The sequence below is a fragment of the Artemia franciscana genome, chromosome 21 (assembly GCF_032884065.1).
Source record: "Artemia franciscana chromosome 21, ASM3288406v1, whole genome shotgun sequence".
In the NCBI taxonomy this organism is placed as follows: domain Eukaryota; kingdom Metazoa; phylum Arthropoda; class Branchiopoda; order Anostraca; family Artemiidae; genus Artemia; species Artemia franciscana.
Window position 1 is genome coordinate 1,012,137 of NC_088883.1, and position 8,564 is coordinate 1,020,700.

Here is an 8,564-nt window from a genome sequence, read left to right on the forward strand (position 1 = left end):
AACACTTATGGCTGTAGTGTTGTCGTAAAATTGCGTCTTTCATAGTAAACATTTTCAAGGAGATGGTATTTTTATGATTTGAATGAAATTGTAAAAGTCACGATGTGTATATGAATAATTTAGTCTGAATACTTTATCTGGTAGTGTAGGTAATGTGTTAGTGAGGCTTCGACCTATTATTTATAATTACTATTCATAAAAATTATTATTTATGATTAAATTTTGTGCTTTATTTTAAAGGCTTATTTGGAAGATTTATATTATTATTTATAAAAAATATTATATTTAATTACATTTTGTGCTTTATTTTGAAGGCTTAAAAAAGTGCAAAGCGCAATCAGAAGATTCAAGAATGTGCCTTAACTAAACAGAATTTGTCAAGTAAAAAGCAGAAAGTAAAAAAAGTGTCTGAAATATAAAACAATAAGAGACTAGAAGAAGCCCTTGAAAATCATCCAAATCAAAGGGAGATTGTCGCAAATTATAGAATTATTGAAGATGATGTTGTTTTTAAAGATGATGATGGAATTTAAACGGCAAAAAAACTGTATGGTTACTCTCACTGGGCCAATCAAACATGAAACTGAAAATGGTAAAATCATTGTGATGAAACACACCGTCTCCCAATTACATGGAAAGTCATTTAAGCCCCCTAAACATATGTGTCCAGAAAGAAGTCCGTGCATATTTTCAAAATATAGGCCCGCCTCTCTTGCCAAAATGGATGTGAAAATAGAAAACAGCGAGGAATGGCAAATCAATAACGCTGACATCCCCGGTTATGTTAAAAGGAATAGATTTACTATAATAATAATCACCATGGGTGCAGCAAGACATAGCTCATCGCCGGCAGCCGAAGAATTTAAGAATTACAATCTTCTGTCTTGGAACTGTGATCATTTCGTGAAGTGGGTTGATTTAGGCAAGAAAGAATCGAATCAGGTCAAACTACAAGACATTCTATGGTCACTTTGCCATGGGAGTGCAATCAAGACAGTTTTCAGTCAAAGCTAATGCTAAAATCTTCCTAATTTTTAATTTTACATAATTTTTATACATTTGTTTTTGTTCACTATTCAGAGACATTTTACCTTTCTTATCCCTTTAAAATTTCTGATCTCGTGTTTGCTATGTGAAATAAAAAAATTAATTGTGGATCATTGCAAAAAAAAAAGCAAAATAGTGGAACAAACAACCTCCCTAACTTAAACAAGTCAGATGTTATTTAATTTCTTTGATTCTTATTTAATTTTATTTTATTATTTTTGATTCTTATTTAATTTTAACAAAATGACGTTTTAATATATTAATCGATAATCTACTCTAATTTAGTAAGTATTTACAGACGACCGCAAATCCAAGATTTGAAATAACAGTTGATGGTAACCTCACCATTGAAGGTTTAAATCCTAGTGATTTCGGTTATTACATCTGCTCCCCTCCCTATTACTCTCCTTTCAGCTCTTGGAGTGTAGTTCAAGTCGTCATTGCTAATTGTAAGTGCTTTCCAATGATACCTGAAAGTTATTCTTCCATTGTTTTGGGCTTATGCTCCTTGCACTATATGTTTTGAATTGTAATTAAATTGCAGTTCTACGATATTAATGTTTGAACACATCATTGTTGGATGGATGAAACTCAAATTCATCCTGTAAAATGTCACAAATGATAATAATAGAAACTTAACTTCCATTATACCAGTTTTACCCCAAAGTCTAGAAACCCCTGCATTCGAAAGTCTGGTCAATATATCAAAAATACACCACAAGTTAAAAGATCAAATTTTTGAACAGGCATTAAAGGACACGGTAAATGACCTAAATTATATAGTCCTTTATTTTATATTACAAATCCCTATTGTTCTTAGGAATGCCTCGAGAATAGGGGTGATGATCCCAATCTTATACAGTTGTTTTTCACAAAAAGTGATTAGGGAGAACTTTCATTATAAATAACTCAATAACCAAAAGAGTTTGTTACGTTTTACTTACCTTTTATTTATTTCAGTTATCGAGGCGTTTAAACACTGCGTATCCAGTTCGCCAACACATTCTTCTGATGATTCTGATCAACGGACAGAAAAATTTGTAACCTATCCACCGGTACTTTGTCTCCTCTTAAAGCGCTATGAATTTGATTCAGAACTCAGATTCAGAAAAATAAACGATTGGTAAGTCGATGGCATAATCCTTTCCCCCGCAATCGAAGTTAGTGCAAGTGTTGACAAGAGCATCAACGTGACCTAGCGAATAGTTTGACGTGGTATTTTTTTTCAGCTTTGTAATCGTATTTATTTCTGTCAAGAACTAAGATCCGACGCTTTACTACCTTAATTTTGCAGTTACGCTAATGAAATGAATTATTCTTATTATTGCACTATGAAAATTTAATGCGTTGCCAAGTGCTAGATGATGTTGTCAGTTTTTTTGCCGATACTATAACCAGATCCCACTCTTATAAGCTACTCATACTCCTTTGATACCCCTGTAACACTCATATAAGGTTTAAATCAATCATAGCCAGAGAAAAATAAATCAACAATCTCATAAATGATCATATAGAAATCAACGGTAAAGGTAAGAAAAATAATAACAAAGGGCAAAGTTTGCTATATGCTTCTCATAAATTCTTGATATGTTTAATCTTGCTTCTGCTTCATTGGAGATTTCTTTTCAACTTTTCCCCCAGAAGTTCACTATTTTACCTTCCACCTGCCTCCTAGCCAGTTTAATTTTTCTATCTTCAGTTTGATTTTCTTTTATATACAGTGGATGAACTATAGGCTACTAAATCTTCTTTCTTTATTTTTAACTTTATAGTTTCTATTTTTTTCTTCCAAACTTCTAGACTTGATAGCTATGTGCTACCTCCCTGTTTTTTACATTGTTAATATTTTTGTTTTTCTTTTATACCATGATTATACTCTTTGATTATTGCGCAAATCCTTTTTCTATTAATTATCTATTCATTCTTCGTTTTCTGTACTTACTACTACTTTACATACTTTAATTACATACTTTAATTATATCCAGATTTTTATTACTTCCACTTCTTATAATTGACAGCTGCATCAATTCGCTTGCGAGTAGAAGGCAATGTGAGTAACCATATTAATGTTCGTCGTGGAGTAAAACAAGGTTAAGTGCTAAGTCCTGTGATTTTTAATAACACTATTTGTTCGGCAACTCGCAATATGCCGCCATATGTAGATACAAGTCATTTGTCATATGTGGATGATATTCTTCTTCTGTCTGATGACTTCCAAGGGTTACAGAAAGCTGTAGACAGTGTTTGCGGAGCTTTAAATGGAATCGGACTCTCAGTTGCCACTTCTAAAACAGAACTTTTTGTTTTCGGTTCGGGTTTCCAACAATCCCCAAATGCGGCTATTCAAGTTGGTCCTACTACTGTATTTGCATCTTGTTCACTCAGGTATCTTGTTTACAATCAAGTAAGGATGCGCATAAAGAACAAAGGATATCCCACTTCCTGCCATTCCCCAACTCAAACCAAAGAAATTAATAAATGATTTCGATAAGAAAATGGCTGAATTTGACAAAGCCATAGGGTTGAAAAAAGGAAGACGAAAGAGATCAATAAATAAAAACCAAAGCTCTTCAATAAATCACATAAAGACCCCTAACACAAACAGACCAACTGACCCCCCCCCAAAAAAAAGAAGAAAAAAAGTCGTATGATGGAAATTGCGCACTTTTAAATGAAATACCAAATATATGGCATCTCGTCAAGGGATTCTGGCGTACACTAATATTATCCGGTATATTTGATGGAAACCCAAAAACGAGTTTAAAGACCCATGTGGAACAAAACCGACCCAAATCAAATCTGTCACGAATATTCCTCAAAACCCATCAGAAACGATGCCGACCGAAAGCCAACCAACTCAAATCGAATCAAATAGTGTAACACTGAGAAATAAACTACCAGAAATAATAAAAGGTACCAAAGGTATAGAAGTAACTACTATTAATAAATTCTACTATTAATGGTAGTAGACCGATACACAGATTTAAATGTCAATACTTTTGTAAAAAGGTAAACGCTACAAAAAGAATAGAGATAAATAATACAATCTCCCCAAACCTCAATGTTAAAAACAAAAATAATATAGAGACAATCACAATAAAAGCGTCAGAAACCTTAAAATGCATCTCGAAGAAATATTCAACCACGCCTACCTTCTGGAAATTCCACACTCCAAACGAAGAAATTATATCCAAAACTAAACATAAAACCTCAACAGATATGAAAGACACCTTCACCACAAAATACCACATACCGACCCATAACCAATGGAATTGGATACCTCCATTTCAGAAACTACTACAGAAATTATCCCTGACATACTAAGACCGAATGAAAACGACAAAATTCTAATAACAGTGAGACAGCCAGTAAGTTCTCCCAGATTTAAATATAGAAAATTTATTAAAATATCTACTCATCAAGCTTTCCTTTTACTATACAGGCAAAGGTTAAAAGTGTTATTCGAACTGTTTAAAGCAGAAATACAAAAACTTAAACAAAGCAAAACGCAAATATTTGAAGTTTTTTTCACAGAAGTAAATATCGAAGGTCGACAAGCCTCATTCAAATTATGGGCGAACTTGCGTCTCGCTTATTCGGTTTGTCCAATGAAAAAGATTTAAATATACTAAGAGAAAATATAAAAAAACTCAACTCAACCATGAATACCGCGCTACACGTACACACTGAAAATACAAGCGAGTATAGCCAACTATGAAAAAGACAAAATTGAGACGATTTCCGAAAAAAAATTCGAAAACCATTTACACCATGAATTATTTAAAAAACAAAGTTGATAGTGATTTTTGTGACGTTGTGACGTCAGTTGTTCTTTTGACGGAAAGGTGAAATATCAGACTCCTCATTGTATCCCATTAAGCCAATATTGGGACCAGGTCTATAAAAATAGCGAGCTGAGGAGAAGCTGGAGAAGGCCGAGAAGAAGCTTCGAGAAGAAATAATGTGAATTATTTCTCTTTAAATTAAATTCCTTCCTAAATTCCTAAATTTCTGAGTACAGCTTAACGATGATTTCAGTTGATATATTTACATATGATTGTTAAAAGTAGCTACCGATGTCAGTAAGTTCGAGTTCGCACTATTTGATCTAACGGGAGGAACCCTGTCCTAAGACATAGAAGACCCTTTAAGCTTGAAAAATATCTTGGAAGAAATTAAAACCCATTTAAGATTTGGTCTCTCTCTGCCAGTAGAACCAGAAGTTGCTATTTTTTTATAATATCAAACTGAAGGTGTATATCACCGAAATTATTGAACAATTTTTTCCCAATAGTAACAATTCCTCTAGTAAATCAACAGTCCATATACGATTTATGTAAAATATCTAACTTCCGTTAACATGAAAGAGACTAACTCTCTTATGAGCATTTTACCAGAATCAGAATACATGCTCATTGATCAGGACAGAAGAAAGTATGCCCTAGCAAATGTCCTGGAATTAAAGAATGCATCTCATTCAAAAACTTAGTTTACCAACTAACATTACCAATCTATAACGTAGAAATTGGATCATGTATGTCATATCTTAACCTAAAGGAATCACAACAATGAGACATTTCCAAAACGTGTGTATCTCTAATGGGAAGAACGAAAAGACAAAACATTAGTCAACGTACGGAATGATCTACGGTTAATTACTGTAACCAAAAAACCGGTAGGAACCCTATCCTGCTAAAATAATGCAGAGAAAATTGACACCAGTTATTGAACTGAACTACTCTTACAGGATGTTAGAACGGCAATTATTAAACAAGGTTACCGACTAGCAACTAAAGATACAACTGTACAAACGCCTTTAATCACAACAAGCACAAATAGCATAAGCCCAAAAGTAATACACTTTCAAGGAATAAACCTGTCGTTCACAATGCCAAATATAAACAACCAGGAATCAAAATCCTCCGTCTGGCCAGAAATTGAAAAAATCAAAGGTACAATGCAATTGACGAAGATAAAGGAGGCGAAAGATTTAAAAATACTACTCTTCACTCATGAGGACCAAAAATTAAAATATGTGGAAAGTTAATATGGATTATTTTCGCTAAATTCTTGGTACAATATTATAATTGCTATATTTACTAAATATAATATATTACTATTTATAAGTTGTGTTTCTTTTCGACATAATCATGCATTAGAAAAATAAAAAATTTATCAGAAAATATTATTTGTAAAATTAAGACCTCTAACAGTTTAAAAGTATTTAACCATTTTTAGAACGGTATTCTTGTATTCAGGGCTACAATATGTAGTTACTAGCGAAATAATAATGCCTAAAATATTGCTTATTACTTTTTATGTACTATATACATTTTTGTTATAATGATGCCAAGTATTATTATGTGTTATTTTGCTTATTAAGAATATGATTCTGCCGACAAATTTTTATTGTATAAACTGGAATAGTATATTTATATTTTTCAGCTGACAAAGAATTCCGGAATTCAAAACCTAAGGACCTTGACGAGAGAGTTAGATCGGAAAAATACAAAAGATTCGTCGGCAGTGGACACCATAGCCCAATTTTCTTCTTTAGGTTATTTGGAATTGCTGAGAATGGTTGCCAGAGGTAAGAAGATAATTGAATTTGAAAGTCATTAAAAAAAAATTCATCATGTCTCAAACAGAAAAAAATATGAAAAACAACAATTAAAATGGTAAGATAAATAAAAGCGACAAAGCAGCTTATCAATTTTGAAGCTATTAAGCAAAAACCAACGTTTCTACTGCTACCCAAATCGCTGCCGACCCATACTTTAGCCCACATAAAAGTAATTTAGCATGCATTTCACAATGATTTGTATAATCACCAAATTGACTTTAAAAAATCAGCAAAATTTACATTTTATAATAGTATCGTTCCCCTTCGACAACTGGTAAAATCTTTTCACCCTAAACCCTTTACACCCCAAGAAGATTTAACCAGACTATTTAAAATCTATTCTAGTGAACTTCGATATTTATCAGACTTAATAAACTTTAATAGGTCAGCCCTATGTATTTAGACATTTATTTAGCAATGACTTACAAGAATTATAAGACGTTTCACCCCCACCAACACCGTAATTTACGATTGCCGTGTTTGTTTTCAGGCTGAATAATACTAGGGTAGCATTTCCTTGGGGTTTGCCTTACTAATTATACGAGGTGTGCCTACTGGGTATAGATGGGAAGCTTTAATAAAGTTAGTGAGAGGCTGGTTATAAATATGATTACTTTTATAGAAAACAACAACAAACCAGCAAGGGTCTGGCCGCATATATGCCACTGGGACGGTTTGTCCCACAAAATATAAAGAACAACAAAGAACTACTTATAAACTATAAGAAATTAGGAACAATTACAGTAATCCAAAGCCACCTAAGAAAAGTCTAACATAGACCAGAGGTCAACGGTATATTGAGACATAAAAAGTAACAAGTTATAGCAAAGTGTAACTTATACAGGCTAGGTCTGACCACGCTTTTCTGGACCACAAACGTTACTAATTTGGTCAGGTTACCACACTACTAGTGCTAGTGACGGAAAGGGTATTATAATTAAACTTTCAGAAAATATTGAATAGAGTGGTTAGCTGAATTTAACCACATGATGTGGATGCGTGCTGTTAAGTAGGTAACAACCATATTCCGAGGACAGCTTAGAGCATTAAGTTGAAACTTTCAATGCATATTAAGCCAACCAAAGTTACTATACATGTATCGTTGGTTATTTTTCTTTGATAAATGCTTCCAGAGCTAAAGTCGTTCGGGTTTCCTTATGGTTTGAGTTTTCGTGAAGGCAGCATTTGATCAGGGTACGCTGGTCTGGCTTAGCTGCTTAACGAAGGTATGACAAAAAGGGACTATTATTGAAGAGTTCAATGGAAAACATTTGCTTGTAAAAAGTGAATCTAGCCAGTTCGCATATAGCATTCATTCAGTGAACATCTTAAACCAGATATACTCTCACAAAGTTTTGATAAAACAAGAATGCATTCGAGGTAAATACTCCTACTTTGCGTTGGACCGTTCATTTAGTGGTCAGCAAGTTTAATTTGCTGTCGAAATTTTTTTGGATAGATTCAGATGCCAATATTACGCAAAGAGAGTAATTAAAGGAGTTTCATGTGGTAGTATATTTCTACAGTCTATTTTTTTCTTGGAGTTCAATTACTATTTTGTATAATGGGAGGAAAGAGGAAGAAGGATAAATCTGACAAGTCTTTTCTCACATCCAGTCCTATGGAAGTAATCTCATTGAAATCACTAGCTGATAGTTTAAGTCTAGTTTTACAGACTGTTAAAGAAAATTCGACTACGTTAAATGAGCTGAATGTTAATTTTAAAGGATTAAAACAAAGGATTTCCAAGATCGAAGAATCTGTATTGGAATCGAAATTGGAAGTGGAAGGTATTAAGCCTAATGTGATCAGCCTCGAGGCAGAAACCAACGATTTGAAGAACCACATTTCTGTGCTGGTTGATGAAAATTGTTTACTGAAATCGCAGTTATCT